A 22465-nucleotide genomic window follows, 5' to 3' on the forward strand; every position below is an offset into this window, starting at 1 on the left:
ATGCTTCTGTTGTTATGAAGTCATTATTTCATACTTGGTAAAATAGATCTTAATAATATAAGCCGAATATTTTAAGTGGTGATTTAAATATGTTTGTAACACTTAAATGTTTTTAAACCACATAAAAAGTTTAATTGAAGCCTATGAAATCCTGCTTGTGATTGTCCTGCTGATTGAGGAATGCCCAGTGATATTGTGAATGAGGCAAATCTGACAAGGCTTTTATTTATTTTTATATTATGTTATCCATACTTTGTTGAGGAGACAACTGTTTGATTTGCAGATGATTTTTGTTGTGTTAATATACCTTCTTCAATGTGCTGGGAAGTCTGACTGAAAAAAAGTGGAGAACTAGTATACCAAATGGTTAATTCCTTCATCTGCTTGTGTATTCATGTAATTTTAGAGGGTGTTAATTTCTATGTATTGGTTTCAGGACTTTGGTCTTGAAATGGTTCTTGTGCCCATCAAACTTCTAATGAAGCTGCAGCTAGTGCAGAGTATATTTGCCCCACACCACATTTCTCTTTCTTAGCAAATGCTTGGGGGAAGAGAAGATAATAGGAGCTGAGAGCCAAGTTCTGCTTGGTTGTGTTGGTTTAAATTACAGAGGAGCTTTCCAGTCTAAGGTCACGGTGAGTTTGTAGTGGTCTAACTCAGAACTGAACCCAGCTCCTCATCTGTGCATTGATTTAGACAGGGAATTTCAGAAGCTGTCAGAGCAATGGAGGTCCATGATTACCGTTTGAAATCAATGGCCTTTATGTGCCTGAGTTTCTTTAAAGTAGCTTGGGACATCAAGTCTTTTCCCCACTTAGATTTCAAACTTTGTGTATTGCTTGACAACTCTTGCCTCAAAACTGACTGCGTTACATTTTTCCATGAGCAAACTAAGTTTGCAATAAAACTGCACTTTCAAAAATAAACTTCAATTTGTATACAATTGAAATAGGAATCTTCCTGTCCTGTCTGCCACAGTGTTCTGAAACAGGCTACCACTCTTGCCTTTTCCTGGTTCACCTCTCATTTTTTCACTACCACCAAATCCATGGTTACATGGCTGCCAAGCAGTTACGGGTCTTGATCTTAGCTTTACAAGGTGGATCATTCCAGGTGGGTTTCTACACCCACACAGCATGCTGACTGCAGTGCATCAGTGTCTTACTGTTGGATGCAAGAGATCTAATTGAGAGGTATGTGTAGTCAGAGATATTTCACACCTCTTCCTCTGGGAAATCCTGCTGGCCTGGTTAAGGTGGTCCTCGAGGCTGTTATTTATGTGGTTCCCAAGTAGATTCCATGCTCCCTCACAAATGTTTTTGAGTATCAGCTCTTATAGCAATTAGCATTCTTGTCACCCCTTCACCAAAGAGCCGGTGTAGCAATTTCAGATGCTCAATACCTGTTGTGCCCTTTATGTGTTGACAAATGGAATAAGGCTAGTTGAACCGAAAAGTTAATTCCTTCACATAAGATTGGAGTTTTAAAGAATGAAAAAATTAGACATAATTTACATAATTTTGGCAATAATAGCACCTCAATTAGTCTCTGTACTAAAGTATTTAACACAAGATGAATTTTGACAATGTACAGAGGCTTATCAGGAATAGCTTCATGCTCTCCTGGTGCATAAGGCATTCTCTAAGACATGCTTTGACGTTTCCTTTCACCCAGGAAGACCTTACACCAGCTTTGAGGGGAACCATATGCACTTAGATACCTCAAAGTTGATTTGTTCTTTGCCTTCATAATTATGATACAAGAACTCTGTCTCCTCCTGCCTTCCAATTCCTCTGGGTTCTTGCTTAGATCCCTTCTCATTAGTAGCATGCTTCTATGTATGGCTGAGCATAAAGGCACTAAATTGATAACGCTGGGAGGTAGCACAGTTGCAGGTCTGCCTCAGGCACTGTGGGGAAAATGGCAACAGCTAGATTTCCAACTGAAAATGGGGATTTGCAGTTCTGGTTTGGAAAGCACTGAAAGCCCTGAGAAGCTTATTGCCTGCTAGGCAAAAATCAGAGAAAAGAAATTGTCAAAGAGGAATTGTACCTAATAGCAGGGAGAAGCCAAGGGAAGTGGCCTTTTATTTATGTTTTTTTTTTTTAATAAAAGGAAGATGAGTATTGAAAAATTAGGATATTCTGCTGTGAGCTGTCACTGGCTTTAGGGGCATGGCCAAGGAAAAAGACCTAGGACTGAACCTGCAAACCAGTAGCCAAATTCAGTTTGAAGCTTTGTCTTGCTGTAACCACGTCTAAATGCACTCTGGGTTTGAATCTGCTTGCCAAGAGAGTCCTGCAAAGGTGTACAGTAGACAGTGGGCAGTTTTCTTCCCTGAGAAGCTGGCCCTGGTGGCTACCTATGCTGCTTCTGAGCTCCAGCTGCTCCCTGAGCTCCTGCAGCCTCCTTGCTGCTGGATATCCCTGTAGGCATTGTCAGGCCTCCACGGGTATTTCTCCCTGTCTTTGTGCTGCAGTGAGCTAAATCCGCTCACGAATTCTCCAGCAGTATGAGCCTTTGGGCAGAGAAGAGGGAGTTAACCTTTCAAGACTTGCAGGACAGTGGTAGGAGGTGCTTTCAGCCAATAAACAATAGAAAAGTTACCTGCAGTGACCTTCAGCAGTGAAACATTTGTGTGGCTGTCCAGGCAGCTTCCCTGGTGGAACTGGGGTATTTTTCCTTTTGTATTTCTACATGTGAAGGAGTCTCCTGTGCAGACCTCTTGCAAGGTCCAGTAGTGGCAGAAATAGTAACTGAAGGAATAGTTTGGGGCTAGTGTGCTGGCCAGATCTTTAGGTCTTTCTCACCTTCTGACCACAAGGTCTTTCTGATCTTCTGGGTAACGTTTAATGATGGGGATCTGTGGGCTACTTCTTGTACCTTCTTTATTTCCTTCCACTCCACATTCTTCATCATTCTTGCATCTGTTTTCCCATTCTCAGACACTTACTTTCCAATGTAAGTTATGCCAGCTGGTAAGTCTTCTGTGGTTCTGAGCAAATCTGACTGTAAGATGAACAGGAGGAGAGATTTCTGCAATTCATAACATATATTTGGATGCTAGAATGACAGTGCAATAGATCAAAGTATTTTTCATATCAGTGAGTAGGGAGATGTTTCACAGCATGCTAATATGTCATGAACTAGATGCTGAGGGTACCACATTGATCATGGGAGTGCATATGCTAGCAGTGAACGTTGAGGCATTTTTAGCAAGATTTTACCTTCTGAGATGTTCCTCTTCATTTGAGATGTGTATCAGTAGAAAGTCACGAATTAAAATTTAAATTACTCTTTCTTAATACACACAAGCCCAAGTAAAAGTAAGGAGGGTTGGTGACAAAAATCTATATTTGTGTTCACTAAACTTCAACTTGGACTTCAGGAGAGGTCTGCTCATAAGAGACCTTAGTTCTGATCAGTTAAAATTTTAGTCTTGTCTTTAAAACTAGACAAAAGCACTGTTGTTGGGAAAAAAAGTTTGGGGGAGGAGAAGGAGTTAGAAAATATGCATCTTAAAACAATTCTCTCACTTGTGTCTTCAGCCTCTTTTTAAAAAAAATCCCAAACGGTATTGACTATTTTCCCTTTGCTATCTGGTACTTATGGTTGTTGAGTTCTTTGCTTTGCCCTATTTTACTCTGCTCCTTTTGTAGCTACTGTGGAATGAAGTAGTGTAGTGGAAGCATGAAAGGACAAAGTGAGCGTGGCTGTAAGTTGAGAGCAATAGTTGGAAAAGGCTTTCTTTATCTGTCTCCTTGAAGTAAGTGTTGGCACCTTTTCAGTCTACTCTAGGTAGTAGAATTCGGTCTGAAAGTGAATAGGATGAACCTTGGGCTTTTGACCATAAAGTGTACTTGCTGTAGAAAAATGCATTCTTCCTCCTCTTCCTCTCGCTAGTCCCCCAAACACACACACAGTGAGATGTCCAGAGTTACCCATGTGTCGACCACATAGGCATGTTGAACTTGGTCCAGTGATGCTAATGTTTAACCTGCTTTCTCCTTGTCAGCTGGTGCCCACGGAGATGAACTCTGGATAGGTAACGTTCCCAGATATCCTCTGGAAAACTTTAACTTTGGTGCAGATTGCTCTGATGTAGCTAACTGCGATGGCATTGGCTTCTACCTTGGAGTGGACTGATTTACCCTGAAATGACTCTCTAACCTGCATCTTAAACAGTGTAGTTGGTTCTGGTGCAAGTAGATTCATTCTGAAGTGATGGACATTTTGATTCTCATGCAAAATAGCTACATCCTAGAAGGGGTTGAACCAGTTTCTCTGAACAGTGATGACCTTCACTGTACAGTTTTGGGTATGTCTCAGGGATTCCTTGTGGAAATAAGGGCAGTTAACAAAAAAAGAAAAAAAAGAAAAAAAAAAGAAAAAAAAGAAAAAAAGAAAAAAGTTAATAGTTTTAAAAGTAAATAATAATTTAAGTAGAGCGTCACCTAAGTGAGAGCGCAAGAAGGAGAAATCTCTGTTCAGTTTTATAGTCAACAGTGTCTGGCTTACGGACTCTTTCTCTTCTCGGGGCTCTCATCTCAACTTCAACATACAGAATCTTTTTCATCACGCTCAGCTTTAAACTTTTTATTTAAAGATACCCTTCCCCAATGAGCTTTCAGAATACTTATTGTAGATTTTAAGAGAAATGGTATATTAATTTATGCTATTAACATCACCTCATAAATTATAAGTTTTATACTAAAGCTGTATTGAGTGTAATGAATTATGTTGCATATGTGTTTTTAATAGCTATAAAATTATATACAAGCTTTTTTTGGAAAAACAAACTAGTGAAGCACCTTTTTACACTGGATCTTTGCCGTGTCAAGGTGTACAGCTATTCTTTGCTACCTTGCAGATATCTATATCTATATATAGATATATATATAAATAAAATAAAATGGTATCCTGTATCAACAAGTATAGAACTCTTTTTAACCCTTATATTACTGTTCCTATAACTCTTTTTAAATTTTGAGTGTTACATTCTGCAATAATTTATCCGTGGTTTGTACCTATGATTAGAAATTTAGTTACAGGGTAAATAGATCAAATTTAAAAATCCAACTACTGTAGCTGGGAGTTGTGAACCAAGTTTGTAAGACCTTTTCTTTTTTAAAATGTATTTATTTCCAGTTAGCTCTGTGAGTTGGAATTTGAAAAGTTGGAACATTAGGAATCTACAGTGTCTTATTCAGGAATTTTCCCCTCCTTTCCTCACAAAGGAATTCCCACTGTGACTTATAAATAGAATTAGACTGCTTGTGTGCATGTATGTATTATATATACACACAAAAATATGCATTGGGGGGGGATGTATGTGTGATACGAATGTGTATATTGTATGTAGGTCATAGTTTTGTAAAGAGAAAAGTAGTCAAGAGGTGATGGAATGTATTGTAGAAATGTGATTATTTAGTAGGGGGTTGTTATGTCCTCACTGTTATATAAATAACTGAAACTCTCTACTATATAATCTTCTGTTATAAGGCTAACTCTGATATCATGTCAATTTTACTGTTTTTCAAATGAGTTGCTTTGAGCCCTGTTTAAAATGCCATGAAAATACCAAGCTCCCAAAGACAGCCTTTAAATAAAACAAATGGGGGAGGAGGAGTGATGGAAGAAAGGAGTTTTCCAGGACAAACTGAATGGGAAGGTTTGCATTCAGTTGGATGGAGAGGCATGAGAATTGTTGTATCTTTGCAAATTAATACCTGAATCTCCTACGGTCTGACTTGGAAAATGTTGTCAACCAGCGTTCTTGTGTTTTCCAATTAGATTGTAAGGGGTGCTGTTTGTGCAGTGGTCTCCTTTCCATAAAAGGATCTTGTCTCCAAAGCAGATTTTTTTTCTCTTCTGAGGATATTTGTGTGTATCAATTTTGCCCCAAAATTTCTGTTGTGGGATTGCAGAAGAAAATATGCATTTGGTCAAGGGAGTTTCATTTAGGCTGTAAAATTCTGAATTTGATTTTGACCACTTACCTTTTTTTCATAATTGGAGAAGAAAGATTTCTTTATGGGCGCTCTCACTTGAAATTGTGAGAAGTCAGAAACATTCTTCAGATTGGCTTACTCTTCATATTGTTCTATTTAGGCTGGAGAAAGTAGCCTAATTGTTATTTATTCATACAGTATCACTTTTATGATGATCCCAGTGACTTTAAAAACCTTTTTAGAAAAACAGAGCTTCTAGTATTGAATGGAAATTTGAAATTTTTTGCAATTTTTCTTTTATTCCCTTCCATATCACGATGTTGATGCTTCCCCAGGCATCTTTCTCCCTTTCCTTCTCTCCACAATTTGTTTCTAGCACATATGCATAGAGGCAAAAGGGTAGGGAGGTGGAAGTTGTCAGAGGCCTTTTCTTCTGCTTATTTGGTGGTAATGGGAATTAGGAGCATAAATCTTTATGCCTTTATGGAGGAGAATAGACCCATTTTTGTGTACAGAGAGGTATATCTGTATGTGAGATAACAGAAGCATTTTGCTGAATGTGGACTTGGCCTCGTAATGTACAATAAATATGTATGAATGCAATCAATCTAAATCTATATATACATGCATACAGATTGATAGGTGGAATATACCTTGTATCACACACCTGTACATTAGCTGTAACACCAGTGAGTGTGTGAGCTAAAGAGAGGGACTGTCCACATAACATATGTGTAACAGGTAAGCACTTGTGCCAGACAAGTTGTTTTAAATTCTTCTGAGGGGTCTGGATGACTCAGAGACTGATCTGAGCTTGGCCACCATTGGCTTGTGTTACCTCAGCCCTCACATTGGAGTTTCCTTTCTGTGTCTCTGCTTTTGTTTTATATTTAGTCTTGTTGAGGCCTCTTGCAAAATACCAACTTCTTCTGCTTCTCTGCTCCATTGCCTCCATTCCAGCTCCTCCTTGTCCCTGCATCTCTGCAGTTTCTCTTGCTAGCAGCAATCAGCTTTAATGGCCCAATCCAGCTCTGCTTATGCATGAGGGAAATTCTCTTGGTGACTGGAGTGGTAGCTGAATTGGGCCCTGAGCATCTTCTTGAACTTATGCAACTTCCCCAGCTTCAATTGTGATTCAGTAGGACTGTGATTGATTTGCAGATGAATATGAACTTTTCACGGAACCTGATGCAGAGCTTCCTAGCATATTAAAAGGTTAACCCAGCATTATTTTTAAATGGTCAAAATGAGAAAACTGCACCCACCAAATACTACCTTCCAATTTTCAACCCTAGGGAGAAAAAAGAAGTTTGATTTGTATCTCCCATAACACAGGAAGTAAGCAGAAGGCAGCCCTGTGCTCTGCTCTGAGCAATGGGGTTGTCATCGAACATATCAAAAGAAACACAGTTTGTTACACTTTACCATAAAACAGGTTTAAAATGGAGTGCAGAGTTGACCATTAACATGCTAGCACTTTGCATCTAGTTGTGTATTCGGTAATATTGCTTATGCAAGTAAATTATGGGCTTAAGTGTTTTATTTTCTGTTTTCTGGCTAAATGGAGCTTCTATATCCTTTTAGCAGAAAGCAGCTGTCAGCAACCTGCTCAGTCACATTGAAGTGCTGTGTATCTTAGGCTTCAGTTTCAGAGGAGAATGCTGCTCCAGTTCTGTCATCGAGCCATACTGGATTCCATGTTTTCAATATGGCTATGACACAATTTTTCTTGGCCACAATTCAGCCATGGAATTTTGTCTTCCTTGCATTTCTGTTAGAAAAAGGTAACTGGTGTTACTGTTCCATCTGAGCTTTCATGCAGTCACACATGGCTTCTATGATACATATGTTGGGGCGTGTGTATGGGATGTCTGTGTACTGTGTGTGGACAGTGTGGATTGATACGCACACGCCTGTTATGCTATTTCAGTTTGTGTATGTGGAGAATGTACCTGTTGGTTATCTCCTGATATATACTCATGCATACCTATATTAAATATGTATATAGAGTGTAGATGTCCTGCATATACATGTGTATATGTTACGAAAACTTGGTTGGCATTTTTTTTTCTCAGTTTTTTTTTTTTTTTTGCAAATTGCTGTCCCTTATTACTTATTCTCACTGAAGCTGCATTATATAGAAGAAATGGAGAAATGTGTTATCAAAGTTTTATTTTAAAAAGGAGACTTTTAATTATCTAAAGCCATTTGTAATTGTCTTTTGAATTTTTACTAGAAGGGTTGTTATTTTAAAAAGGAAAAGAAAAAAAAAGGAAACAAAAAACAAAAGCAAGCAGGCAAGCCCTTATTCCCACCCTCGTTTAGGTAAAAGAAATGGAAACACAAGTTTCTAAGTATTTATTTCCTTCAGATGTTTCTGAGGCATACAGTAATTACATTCTGCCCCATCCCCCTTTTGTCCAATTATAATAAATGATTCATGATTTTCTTTTCCCCTCATTACTTTTGTAAATCATTGTTCACCTCCTACATTCAATAGTACTGATATCACTAAGGAGATTTCGTGTCCTTCTGTCCTTTTTAGGAGAAATACCAGTGCATCACTATTGTGTTTCATTTTAACATACTTTGTGGAGGATGGATGTTTTTATTGAAGATGTCTGTAACCCGTCTAACTTATTTAATGTGAGAAGCCTTCATTGGAATCTATCGTCTGTTTGTTTCCAACAAGTTCAAGTTTCTGCAACTGTTTTTTCACCAACATGTTAAATAATTCCCTTCTTACTTTTATGCCTGAGGTTTTAAAATTTGGGTTTGTTTTTTGGGATTTTTTTCCCTCTAATTCCCAAAAATATTTATCTGCAAATGGAGCAAAACAGATGTCAGAAGCTCGACCAATATCCTTTTTGCAGTTCAGGGTAAATATATTTATCCTAGACTTAAGAAAATAAGGTGGCAAATGGACAATCTGAAGTGCTTAGAGGGAATGCTCTCTCTTTTTAAGGCTGTCTCCGAGAAGTTTGTGTTTGGTGTCATTTTAAAGGTAGCTTGATCATGCTTTGATATCAGAAACAGCCTTGTAACAAAGAGCCTCATACAGTTGTTCGGTCACTAGAGTTTAAAATGTAAACAAGTTGCAGTGGGAAAGCAAAGGTGAGGCAGTGTATTTTGAACCAGTGAATTGTAGCTTGCAAATGTACTGATTTTGAAGTAACTGCATGGTAGCAAGGATTAGCAGTCTCTTACACCCCTTCCTTCTTCCCTCTCATATCTGACACGTGTTCAGCATACCATACATTGGGAAAAATAAGCAACTTCCTCCAGCAAGGCTAATCCACTGAATGACTGCTTAAAGGGAACATACAAACGGGCACTGCCACGTCCCGTCTCATGGTATTAGCTGGAAGCCTGGCTAATACGCACAAACAGCCCAGCCCAGCTCGCTTCTGTGCATGTGTCCCTTGGGGACAGTGTGGTGAACAAGGGCTCCTTCCTTCAGGGGCCCTGGCAGCAATGGCAACTCACACCACCTCCAGTGCTGGAGGCTCACGGACAGCATTCCAGGGGCGGGGAGGAAAGCTTGTGTTTGTACTTTCCCTTTAAATAGGAAAGGTTGGCTCACATGTTCCTCATACTTCTCAATGAATGTACTGTATTACCATTTAAAAAAAAAATCAATTAAATGATAATAGATTGGTCTCCTTTTGTTATCTGGTCCTTGTTTAATTTGTTTAAGGGTTTTTGTATACAAAAGTTTACATTTTTATGTATATTTTTCTTGTGTAAAAACTGATGTAATATGTGTATAAAACACTGTATGTATTATCTGTATATAGTGTGACAAAATGATTTTCTTTCTTTCTTTTGGATGTATTAATAAATCTTGCTGTGAAGTAGCTGTGTTTACTATGATGAAACCCTCTTCTCCAAGCCATTTTGCCAAGTCCAAGATGTATGGATATTGCCCAGGATGAAATCTACTCCATTAAGTGATTTTTTTTCCTTTTAAAACATATCGTAAGTACAGTTATTAAACTGTCCTTTGCTTAGATTGCTGTAGAGTCTGAGTCGGCTCTTGCTTATTCTCTGTTGCTTTCTAATGACATTAGCTAATTAGTTTTGCTAACAACCTGGGGTCTTCAGTCTCAGTCCTGGTTCTAATTATACTGCTTTCTAGCTCTGGATCACTGGTCTGGCAACCAGATCATCTTCATCCTGTTTTCCAGTTTGAGGAAGTATAATTTAAGGGGTATAGAATAGAATTTTCTCATGTATGTTGTTATGTTTTTTGAGATTTAAAAAATATATACTTGCTTCATCAACAAAACCAGTTAAGTTGGAGTTTGGCGTTATTTGGTGATTAGCATGTGGATGAGAAATGATGTTGCTGTGGGGCTCTGCTCAGCTCTCAGGCAGGCTTACCAGGCCAAGGCATGGCTATGACCTACAATGGTCAGACACTGGGAATTGCCACCACATTGTTCGGACACAGCTGCTGTTTGTGCCACCCTCGTGCCAGCAGGGCTGCCTTGGCTGGCACTGCCCTTCCAGTGCCAAGGTTGAGCTCCCAGAGTGGCTTTTCCACAGTAGCTTGAAGGATGTCCTCTCTTTAGGCAGAACTACCCCTTGGACACTTCACAGTAAGTAGATGGCTGCTGCATCTCCCTGTCACCATTTGTTTTGTGAAGTCTTTCTTCTCTGCTTCCTGACATGAGGGTTTGTGCTTCCAGTGGTGTTTGCTTTGCTTGTCTGTCTCCATCTCCAGCGTGTTTGAGGTTGTGACTTGTGGGGGGGCAGCTGTGTCCTTGGTGAGGTCATCTCCCAGGTTCTGTTTTTCATTAGCAGTCTCAATGCTGACCTGGTCATTGGAATAACAACCAACAGAGATTGATGAGAGAGAGATTCAGTAATTTGACTTCTCTTTTAATGAACAGTGGCCCAGCTATTCTAAACAGTCTAATTAGGGCAGCATTTCACAGTCCCTGGTTGTCATTCAGGCTGAGGGGTAAGTAGTGTCAGTGAATGGTGTAGTCTTTCATGCCAACATGTGCTGCAAAGGTTTCGTGGCAAAGATGAAACTGCTCTAATACCTCATGTTCCTGGGAGATGGGAGTGCACTGGAAGTGTCGCATCCAGACCTTTGTCAAGACAGAGTCATGACAGAAAAGAACAGATGCTTAAAGCCAACTAAAGGAGAGTACAGCAGTGTAAGTTCAGTGCAATATGGCTTGAGAAAATTGCCCCAAAATCTACCCCTTGTCCTTTCTAGGGAATTCTCCAGGTTATGGGCCTGACGCAATTGGACACTCTAGGGGTAAGAGAGATGAGGCAGTTCTGGTCTGTTACTGATGCAATTCTGGCTGTGCATGTGGATATTACAAAGCTGATCCTTCAAAGTGCTCCATCTCAAGTAGCACTCGAGAGGGCAAGAGGAAGAATTGACTCTTATGGAGAAAATACTTGTTTAAAATCTGTTTATAAGAAAACAGCAACAGTAAGTTGCTGTTTGGTGTAAGATTTGAGGCTGTAATGAGGACTAAGAAGGTGGAAGTAAGGAAAATGGGGGCTCTTCCCTGGGGATGACTCCCTGGCAGAAGCAAATGCGTCCACTCTGGTCCTGAGCAGGACATTCCCCAGCGTGATGAGAGACTTGATGAGAGATGGATTGAGACTCCTCTGCTGACTAAGGCAGAGACTGACTGACCTGTGGCTTTTTACCCCACTATTTTCATGAGCAACACAGAAATGCTCCTCTTAGAAAATGATTGCATGACTCTCAGTCTGAAATACAAAAGCAACTGGTCATTGTTCTAGTGCCACATTTCAAAACAAAAATAGGTTTTGTTTGAAGTATCAATTCAGGAAGAATGTGGTACATTTCTCTTTGTATTTTAATAGTCCTCTCAAGCTCCAACAGTAGCTTTTTAATAGCTGGCAATTATTTTCTCAGGAAAGCTCATTTAGCTTGTACTTGAAAAGCAAGTGACATTTTGTTACAAGAGCAAGTGTTGCTCTGGTATTCGGTGAAGCAATTGGAAGGAGAAACCTTTAATAAATTTGGGAGCTGGCTTCCTGCAGAGGTGAAGACAACCTGTCTCCCACCATAGTTACAGGCAATTGTCCCATCTGCAGGAAAGAATGGTGGCCATCTTCCACAGTATCCCCTGGACCCTACACCTCAAGCACAGGGTTGGTACTCTGCAGCTTTCGGGTCTGAACTAGAGATACAGGATGCTTGCTTTAAGGGGCTAAGAGATCAGTATCATATTTGCTGGCATGAGGTTTGGCCAAGGAATGGCTGCCTTGTTTTATTGTTATTGCTAATTTATAAATTGTGGAAGGTGCCAGTGAAGAGTATTGGTGCCACTGAACCTAGGGCAAAAATTGAAGTATTGTGCTAGAAATGTCCCTGAAGGCAAAGTATCTTTGATATTCAGGTGAATTCTCATATTTCTGTGGGGGAACAGTGGCACAGAAGTTCTGTATCTACATCCAATACCTCCCTTGACAGATGTTGTTAGGACCAAGAGAGTCAGGCCTTGTTCACTGCCCACATCTCATTTGTGATGGCAAACATCTCCTCCATGGTGTAAAGGAGAGGCCTGCAATGTAAACTCAGTCTGGCTCTGTTTCTGCTCAGCTTGTGCACGAGTTTCAGGTTCCTGCCTGTTCAAAGTGTTTACTTTCATACTGTGCAACTGTGGTGGAAAAACCCCCTTGTAATCAGCCAGCCCCAGGGCACTACTGCAAATCTGATTTGTGGGGCCCTACTGTGGTGCCTGCCAGGCAGCTGAGGCTGGCTGGCCAGCTGGTGCAGCCCTAAATGCTGCCCCATTCAGTGGTGCCTCTCACAGCTCCCGTGTGTTCAGCCAGCCCATGTTTCCTGGCAGGGTGTCATGGACTTCAAACACTTCCAGCTTCCCCATTGCAGCTGTGCTGGATGTGGTGATGGCCCTTTGCAGCAGAAGAGAAAGTGCTCTGGTGACAGGGAAGGGGAGGGTCTTCCCAGCTGCAGACCAATGCCATGAGCCTGTGCTGTGACCCAGGGAGGGCAAAGGCTTGTGTCAGGAGATGGCATCTGACAGGGCACCCTCCTGTCTGTCTAGTCCTGTGTCAGAGCATCTACAACATAACAGTGTAGAGCTCATGCTAAAAAGAACTTCACAGATTAAAAAAAAATCCTGTTTTCTTCTAGGGTTTTAAGTGTGTTAAACCTTTCTTCTCAAGCTGAAGCTTTCTTGCACCAAGACTTTGCATGTGCTGAGAGTGGCAGCACTCAGGAAGGAATGCATTGGGTTCAAACTCCAGCTGAAGGGGTAGCAACAACTCTTCCTCAGCCACCTTGTGCCAGAGGAGCAGCAAGAACAGAGAGGCTGATTTAAGTCAGATCTGGGCCAGTACTCTGCCAAGGTTTGATTTCAAGCTGTGAGTCTCAGTTATAATACTGCCACTTTGGCAGAGCTGGCCCACATTTGTGCCAGTGGAATTTGTGCAGAACCAGACCCTGGAATTGTTCACAGAATTTCCCAAAGTGACTGTTGTTGCCATTTCCACATGGGACATGTGGTACATGGTTACAGCTTCCCTCTGTCTCTCCATGGTGGTTCCAATCCCTTTCAGGGTTAGGAGAGCTGCCTGAGTTCCAAGGGCATTAAAAGTTCTTCCAACCAGTTTTGGATAGGTTTAAAGATAACCTTTGTTGGATTTTATTTTCCATTTGCTAGGGGAAAATGTTCTTTGCCATCACCTCATTAGGAAGAACCCAGCTGGATGGCTAGAGTAGTTTAAGGGGTGATTCTTTAAGTGCCCAGAAGATAGGGATGGGTGAAATCCAAGACACGTGGGGTTCTTCTCTGCATGTTCCTATTGCCTGTGGCTGCAGACATTTAAACTTGCTGCCTGAATCAAGAGCATTAGCATCAGCAGAGGATACCTCCTTAAATGTGCATTTTTCTATAATGTGTGCTCTCAGCAATAGGCATACATTTGCTATGGTTGCTTTAGTAAAAGAGCTTTTTTAGTCCAGTTGAGTGTTTAAGTCAGTAAAACCACTTGACTTATTTCTGAGAGCATGTGATTATTGGGTTTTTGTTGGGTTTGGTTGGTGGTTTTTTGTTGGTTGTTTTTTTTTTGGTGGTTTTTTTGTTTTGTTTTGTTTTTTGTTTGTTTTGGTTTTGGGTTGTTTTTTTTTTTTCCCAACTGGTTTAATGCCTTGTTTAATCCTGCAGAATTTAATTTTTCTGTTTACCAATGTTTGCTCAGTGGAGCCAGCCAGTTTCCTCCATTAATAATCTCATTTTTTTTTCTGTTCTCCCTTGGGTCCTACTGTTTAATATCGCTTTTAGATTGTTTTTTTCTCCTCCTTTTTTCTCCCAGTGTTTTGCTCATTCTATACAATGTTTCTGTCTTGTCCTCTCCATCTCCTTTCCCCTCAGACTGCAACTAAAATTGTTGCTGAAGAGATTCTGGTAAGCAAAATTAGATTCCTAGAACTCAGAATTGTTCCCTGTCAAACCTTATCCTCATCACTCGTCTCTTTTATCTCTACCAGCTCTGCCCAGGTATGAGACCTTGGCAGAGCTATTCCTAATATCCCTAATTATGAAATTAGAATCAGGCAAGGTCTCAGCTGGCCCTTTCATAGGTGATAGGGATGAGGATGTTGACAAACAATCTCAGAAAAATTCAGTAAAGCTTCTGTGATATTTTGCTTGTCCTGGTAAGCTGGCTGCCTATAGCAAATTTTCTGTGATGCCATGCCAAAAAGATGATGTCTTTATCAGACACCATTTCCCATTAGAAATGCTTTAAAGACTACCAGTCCTGCTCGTCCTGTGATGTCTGCTGTGGTGTTGGCTGCTTTCACACAGCCCTGTGCTATGGGGAGCAAAGTGTTTCACCGAGGTCGTGCTGTGTATCTTTGAGTATGTCCCTGGCTTTGGGCACACTTTGCCCACAGGCAGCACTGATGCCATCTGCCTTTGCCAGGTGACAGAGAACAGGGCTGCTGGGTGGCATCTTAAATCTCAATTAATTGAATACTTGCAGGCACTCTTTTCCTTTATTTCACCCCAGTAACACAGGATATTTATCCACAAGCTTTCTATCTGTCTCTTCCTGCTTCTTGCTGGATTTTATTCTCTTAACCAATGCCAAAATTCCCATCAGGCTGATCTAAGCTGAGTATGAATGAGACAAACAATGCATAGATGTTCTCATGACTCTAAATATAATCTAAGCTGTACAGAAAATGATGGAAGATTTAAGCAGAAAAGAGCCAGTGACTCAATGTAACTCAATCTGTTCAGAATCAGTGAGTGACACAAAAAGCCTCTCTTTCAGCTATCTTTCCATTCTGGTGTCTGCATGCACTTTGGAAGTCCATCTCACAGGCTGCCTGTTGTCCCATGCACCTCAGCATCTCTGTGACCCCTGGCAGCACAACTGGCTTCACCATCACCTTGTGTACTCTCTGCTCCATATCTGCTTCCTTGTCTTTGTTCTGCTCAGTGTCTGTCTCTGGTGGACACACTGCAGATTTTGCTGCCTTAGATCCCAACTTATCCCAGTGGATCCAGCCCTTGCTTGCAGATCTCTCTTGTCCAAAGCTCCAGTTTGCAGTTCATGCAGCTATGACAGACAGTTACTTTTAATTCTCTTGCTGCCTTATTAGGCCCCCAGCCCACATCACTTACCCTGTCCTATATGGGTGGCCATCCTGTTGTGAGACCTCTTGTCTGGAATACTGGTGGGTTTTAAGCATCATGTCCCATCTGTTACACTCTGGTCCTGTAATTGAAATGTAGCCTGTGGTGCAAAATTCTTAAAATACATCAGAACTATAAAAGAAACTCCTCTTTTTAATTTGGTCATCTCTAATGCCTAAGAAAAATCATCCATATATTTCACAATTCAGCCTTGTTTTCCTTCTGCCTCTTGTTTTTCCATCAGCTGTTTGGGACTTGATTTGCAGTGGAAGATGGTGTTCAATAGAAGGGATACACAAATGACAGCAAACAGCTTCAGCCTCTTGGAGTATTAAGTTTTATGGCTTTCCCAATGCTGTAAAACCAACACAGGCCATTTTATTTTTCATTTTGGACATAACTCTGTTTATTTTTCTTGCAAGGTTTTATACTAAGATAAGCATTCTCAGAGGTTTTTGTTTACTCTGGGAAAATGGCTTGGCAAAGGAAAATATTACTGTGCAAGGCCCACAATGTGAAATTGCTTATTGGCTGTAATTTTAATGTGAAAGATGCCAGACTATTAACAATCAAGAATTAAGTTTTCTCCATTTGTTTTCAAACAGGTAATTTCTTAATTATTTACCTAGGGATTGTTCCTTGATAATGGCCTATCTGAGTACATGGCATCCTTCTAATAATCCTCTGTCCCGATCTGTGCAGGAGAGAAATGCTGTTCTTCAGGGTGGAGTGCAGAATGAAGGCAGTGGCGCTCTCCTCTGCAGTCACCCCAGCAGTGTGTGGTGGAGCAGGGCCCTGGTGTCCCAAAGGATGTCATCTGATGTTAGCAGTGTTCTCTGCAGAGATCCCCCCAGCTGTGGGGCAGGGCCTGGGGATCAGTGCCTGCTGAGTTGCTCTCCAGGTGGGAGCAGCCTGCTTGTGCCCACAGAGAAGGTGCAGTGGTGGAAGAGTGCAGAGTGCTGTCAGCACAGACTCGCTACAGCTGAGGAAGGACTGTAGGATATTCTTGTTTGAGATTCAGGCTGAATGAGCCTTGCTGGCAGGGGCTCTCCTGCTTAGTCCTTCCATGCCCTGAACTATACCCAAATGGAGCTGTGTCCTCCAGACCAGACCTGTGCCAGCCTGACAGGGCTGTTTGAAGGGGCCTCAGAAGCGTGGTCCCAGTAAGTGTGTGGGTAGTGCTGCACATGATCCTGGGCCCTGGAAGAAGCAGATAATGAGAACCCAGGTGGATGGCCATGGGCTGGGCAAAGATGCTGCAGTTTGCCACAGAGTGGGACTAGACCTGCTTTGTCCATCATCTTGAGTTTTGCATTCCTGATTTCATTTCATTGCCCAAACTCTGTAAGGAGCATTGTAAGAGGTTTTTATAAATACAAGTATAGCCTGAGTTTTTAATAATCAACCCAAGGTAGTTGCTGTCCTGTGCTGGCTTTATTCCAGAGTGGCCACGACAGAGCTGTCAGGAAGCACCTGGTGGCAATGACAGTGACAGTATGTATGTGACCTGTAGAGCTGGGGATGCTGACAAGCACGACAGGGCTCTCAGTTCCAATTGTTCTTTTCAAACCAAGAAATTACATCCTGCAGTGTGTGGCATAGTGTATGCAGAAGCTCACTTGTGAGCAGAATCAATGCTCCCCAAGTGATGTGAGATAAGGGAGAGCATGGGGAAGTGGAATATCTTTATTACTTTTTTCAAGGGGAGATTATTTTTCACTTTTTCATTTCCTCTTGCATTTCCTTTCTGTATTTGAGCTTTAACATTAGATTTTATGCTGTCATTATAGCATTCAGGTGAAGACAAACATATTTCATTGGGATTGTCTCTCTTGTTTTCAGGACTGAAAGTCCCAAACAATATGGAGCAGTCACAGCCGTGTACACATCGGGAGTCTTTTCATCTGCTCCAAAGAGGCACTTTCCTTTATTCCTATTCACTCTCATTACTTAATTTCCTAAAGAGGCTGCAGCTCTTCAATGCCTGAGTATGTATGTCAAAATGTCTCACTAGGCTCTTCCACTATCTTGCCAGAGCTGAGGAAATACATTTCCTTTATTTTAGCTCATTACTCTTTAAGAAATTGTTTTTCTTCAATTATCCTGACAACCTGGATTTTGACAGCTCCAGACTCACTGAGTGAAGCTCCCGCATCTCTGCAAACACCTTTTTTCCTTGAGACATCTCTATCATCTGTCATGTCCTTCCTAAGTCCCAAACTTTTATTTGGGACTTATGTCTACCACTGGAGGCTGGGTGTCAGCACACAATTTAAACACCGATTGCGAGGTTTTAAAATACATCTGGTTTACAGGCCCCTTTCTGAAAGGTAATGTGTGGCTTTGCAGGCTCATGGCAATCTCCACAGGTGAGCTTGTACTCACCTGTCCTGTGCTAATGTAACTTCTATGGCCAAGTTTTATAAAAGGACTCATCACTTGCATTGTTTGGAACAGCATCTTAAAGGAAGCATTAGCCCTTTGCTGGTGACACTGGGTAAGATGCATTAATTTCCTGGAAACTTGAAGACAATGTTGATGCTACTCCTTTCCTAACCACTGCTCTGAACATGTATCTCATTTTCAGGTGTAATGAACCTCTCTAAGCTTTTCCTTGTCTCATCTTCCAGTATGAACATTTTTTGGCAGTTACCCATGACAGTCTGATGGGAAAGAAAAGTGTACCACTTGCTGATTATTTTTTTCCTCTTTTGTGATGAAAAAGCACCTGTTGGGTATTTATCACCTCATCTCTTCTTCAGGAAAGAGAACAGACTGGCTAGCAGCAGCTTCAGCACTAACAGGCTGTCAGGTAAATGGGTCTCATGGTCCTTTTAGGGACACAGCAACTGTGCCTGCCTGGCTCCACAGGTGACAACAGCTGCCCTGTCCTGCTGGGATGGCTCTTTTGCAGGCTTCATCAGCTTGCCTGAGTTTGATTCTGGGTTTTGTAGCTGTTTTGTCACTGATTTTAAGGCAGCCTCAAAACTGCAGGTGCGCTCTCCTGTTGACAACTCTCTTGCCTCCAGTTAACACCAGACACCAAACTGTGGGGAAAATTAATGGCACCTGCAAATTCTGTGCACTTAAATACTGAGATGCTTCATTTGCAAGTACAATGAGGTATTTCGGTGTCTGAGGCCTGTGCCTCATGTATCTGCATATCTTAAGCATGTAAACAGCTGGAATGTGCTCTGCAGACCTGCTGGGCTGGCAGGCAGGCAGGCTGGTGTGGCTGTGCACAGCGTGGTGGGGACGGCTCCTCAGCATGTCCAGCAGCGTGCATGTGATACTGGTGATCCCTGCCAAAACAGCAGCCCCTGCTCTGCCCCTGTCCTCCAGTGGCTTTGGGAACAGCTCTCTATGGCTCTCTTCAGCACACCTGATTATAGCTGAGGACTCAGAATCACCTTGAACCTCGCTCCAGGGTACCCTAGGCCAGTTCAGACCCTGTACCAGAGCCAGAAGGGGAACTTTAGGCCCAGGAGACCTGCCAGGCCCTCACTGAGTCCAGAACAGCCTTGGTGACATGAAGAGGACCCATGTGCCCTCAGCCAAGGATGCAATTTTCCAGAGCCCACCAGGGCTGGGCTTTGGGCTGGGCTTTGTGTGTGTATGGTGTGCAAGCAGTTAAATCAAAGATGTGCTTTGCACTCCCTCTCTGCTGTTTCCCTCCAGCGATTCTCAAGTCATTTTGAAAGCTCATATTTTGGTCTCAGTGTATATAGAAAACACAACAGCTCCAAACCCTCATCCCAACAGCACACAGGAAGGCCATTGCTGTGCTCTCTGTCAGCACACATGGCTTTCTGTCATGTCCTGGGGCTCGGGTCAGCAGGCAGAGCTCTCCTACAATGCTCCCAGGCTGACAGGAACTCAGGCAACTCCAACACCCTCACAGCCCAACCAGTGGGATGTCACGCTGGGAGAATATGGGTGGAGTTTGCTCCCTGGACCTTTGTGCCCCTCAGAGACAGGCAGTGACAGCAGGAGCTTCAGCAGTGGGCTGGGGCAGGGGTGCATGGCTGGCCAAGGCAGCAGATTGCTGAAGCCTTGCCCACAGCATCCCCGAGATATTGCCCTGGGGCTGCTGGGGTGAGGCCCAGGGAGCCTTCCTGGGGAAATAGAAACATTGTTCTTAGGAAACAAAATTATATTGTAGGCACCTCAGCTGCCAGGTTGCTTTGTGGGTGGGTGGCAAGGCTCATGGTACTGGCCTGTCTCTTGGGCTCTCTGCTGCCCAGCCAGGAGCCAGAGGCCCCAGGGACACATGGAGTACAACACATGGCAAATCCTAATTTTAATTCTAACATCCTGTTGCAGGAGCAGCTGCCTGATCCCCAAGCTCCTCTGCCCTCCATCCCACAGCGGTACAGCTGAAGAAGTGCCTGCAGTTCCTCCTACATCAGAGGCTGGCTGGCTCCTGAGCAGATCAGCCCTGTGCCTGGCCAGGGATGCCAGCTGCCCTCATTTGCCCGCCCTCACCTCCTAGAAAGGGCTGAGGTTGCCACCTCCTCATACTCCAGCTGTGGGCAGTGCTGTGCAAGGCTGGCATGCACAGCTTCAGCTCGTCCCTTGCACTGCACGAGAAGGAAATGTGTTTTCAAAGCTGAGTTGCTGAGGAAACACCAGGCTGAGCATGCAGGTGGGACAGGCAGAGCTGCCGTGGGGGCGGTTGCTCCGCAGGACAGATGGACAATGTGAAGCCATTAGACAGGCAGGTGAGCTGTGGCAAATGCAAAAAAATCAAGGTTGTCAGGGAAAGCGGGAATACAGAAGGGATAAAGAACTCGGCATTAACCTCCTCTTGGGAAGAGTGTCAGGGCAATAATAACTTGCCAGGGCTTTGATTTCTGGTGAATGCCTATGATGCAAGTGATTTGTTCATTGCTGGTGGAAGATTTTGTTGGGAGTAAAGAGACCAGAGGAAGCAGCCCATGCTCATTGGCTCTCTCCAGATAAGGAATTGTTTGATAATGTGGCATCTCTGCTTTCTGAGCAAGGAGTGCTCATGGACACTGTACAGGCAATTCAGTCCAGCTGGCAGCATGCAGGGTTCTTTATTACTGTTTCTTATGATTATTGCAATTTTTGTTATTATGATTACTGTTATTTGTTATTACAGACACCTGCCAAGACACACATGCTATTTTTTCTGCCTTCCTAAACCAGTACCTATCTTGTTAGCTGTGAATCTGTGGGCACATATTTGAGCAAGCCACAGTTTCCCCTGCCTGAGTGCCAAAGTGGGCCCTTCAGAGGGGATTTCTCAGAATGAACTGAGCCAGCTGTGTTGTGGGATGTGTGTGCACATCCATAAAACAGACTGTCATTTTTTACCTGTCTTGACCTTTTCTTCATAAGACAATGTCCAGATCACATAAAATTAAACTTCAATACATGGAGAAATGTGTTTCTCCATACACTTTTATATGCCCAAGCTTGGCTGCAGGCTGTATTCTTTTGAGTCAAGTTCTTGATACCTCCTGGGAAAGCCAGAACAAAAAGACTTCAAACTGGTGATGTTTTCAGGTGCAGAAAAGCTGACTAAGACCATTTGGCATCCTCTGTATGGACCTCTGCCCTGGAGCACCGAATGCAATTTGGGAATCAGCTGCCCAACACTATTTCTAGAGAGAGTCAGAGCCAACCCTGCTGCAACAGGTGGGCAGCCAGGGCACAGGCAGGAGCATTGCTGGCAAAGCTTTCACAGCCCCTGATTTACAATTTATTCTGTTTTTTCTGGCAGAAGAGGTAGGTGATGTCTGGACTCATTTGGTTGGCCAGGTGGAAGGAGCCAGCCACGGTGTCGGCAGTGCCTGAGGTCTGTGTGCCAGCACAGCACAGCACAGCACAGCACCCTGCTGGTTTGGCCATCAGCCCTCCCTGAACCTTTCCAGGTGCAGGTGGCACCGGCTCTGAAACACAGCAGGCACGATGGCAGGGGCACTGCGAGACCACGGAAAGCCTGGGTCGTTGATGAGGCTGTTAGCACTTTCAGTCCTTTAATGTCCAAGTCCTTACCAGAAGACATTGGCGTAATCTCAGCTCAAGTGGAAAAATGCCGATGACTGGAAATGTCATCAGCTGCCTGTGGGCCAGGCTGGCCCTAAGCTGATAAGGAGCAACACAAAATAAAAATGTCAACACAGAACTGGAGAAACATAGGGGGTTGCAGCTTGTCTCCATCCTCTAGGAAGCTGGGCCCCTCTGTTACCAGTCCTTCTAGGAACTGAACTTTCCCTAAAGCCTCAGTGACCAACTCTGCTCTTCCTTACAAAAGGGAAAGATGGCTGCTCTCAGTGCTGCGGAGAAGAAACTGAACTCTTGCCCCATTGACTTAAATAAAGAGGGTAAGTTAACTTCTGTTGCTTTCTTTAATTTTTTTAGGGCAAATGTCATGATGTTCTCTGCTGCAACCTTGTTTTCTTTAAGCCCTGGTAAATGGTGGGGGAAGGAGACCCAGCCAAAAGGAGGGTTGATCCACCTCCATCATCTGGAGTATGAGCTTTGAACACCAGCTGGACACTAGGTTTGGGCAGCAGCTCCTCTCACCCCATGCCAAGTGTGCTCTCAGGACTCCACAGGAACACCAAATACTGCAACCTTTGGGCAAAAGTAAAGCTAGAAATGACTATCTAGCCTTCTTTCTTTGGTGGGAGGGACGTGTTAATTCCTCATGGAGAATGGGATGCAAAAGCTCAGACCTTGTGACTTCTGGAGCAGAGCAGTGTCTGAAAATGTCACCTAGGCCTTGAATCTGTCTGCATCCCTTCTCTAAGTTTACAGAGAAAATAAAATCTATAAAGTCTAGGGGACTATACATGAACAGCCACCAGATTATAA

The 22465-nt window shown here is 42.8% G+C and overlaps 1 protein-coding gene across 3 annotated transcripts in view; it reads left to right on the forward strand.

Annotated features, from left to right (window-relative positions):
• Nucleotides 1–9808, forward strand: part of INO80D (INO80 complex subunit D) — a 45601-nt gene extending 35793 nt beyond the window's left edge. Inside the window, exons 13-14 of one of the 3 annotated variants that reach the window (XR_010783912.1) lie at nucleotides 4016–7735; nucleotides 8497–9808. The gene's annotated coding sequence lies outside the window, so the exon portion shown is untranslated. Of the gene's footprint in view, nucleotides 1–4015; nucleotides 8002–8496 lie in introns of those variants that run through there. The other 2 variants (XM_066553101.1, XM_066553102.1) reach the window with 2 other exon arrangements.
• The last annotated feature ends 12657 nt before the right edge of the window (nucleotides 9809–22465 follow it).

Source organism: Molothrus aeneus, chromosome 7 (assembly GCF_037042795.1).
Source record: "Molothrus aeneus isolate 106 chromosome 7, BPBGC_Maene_1.0, whole genome shotgun sequence".
In the NCBI taxonomy this organism is placed as follows: domain Eukaryota; kingdom Metazoa; phylum Chordata; class Aves; order Passeriformes; family Icteridae; genus Molothrus; species Molothrus aeneus.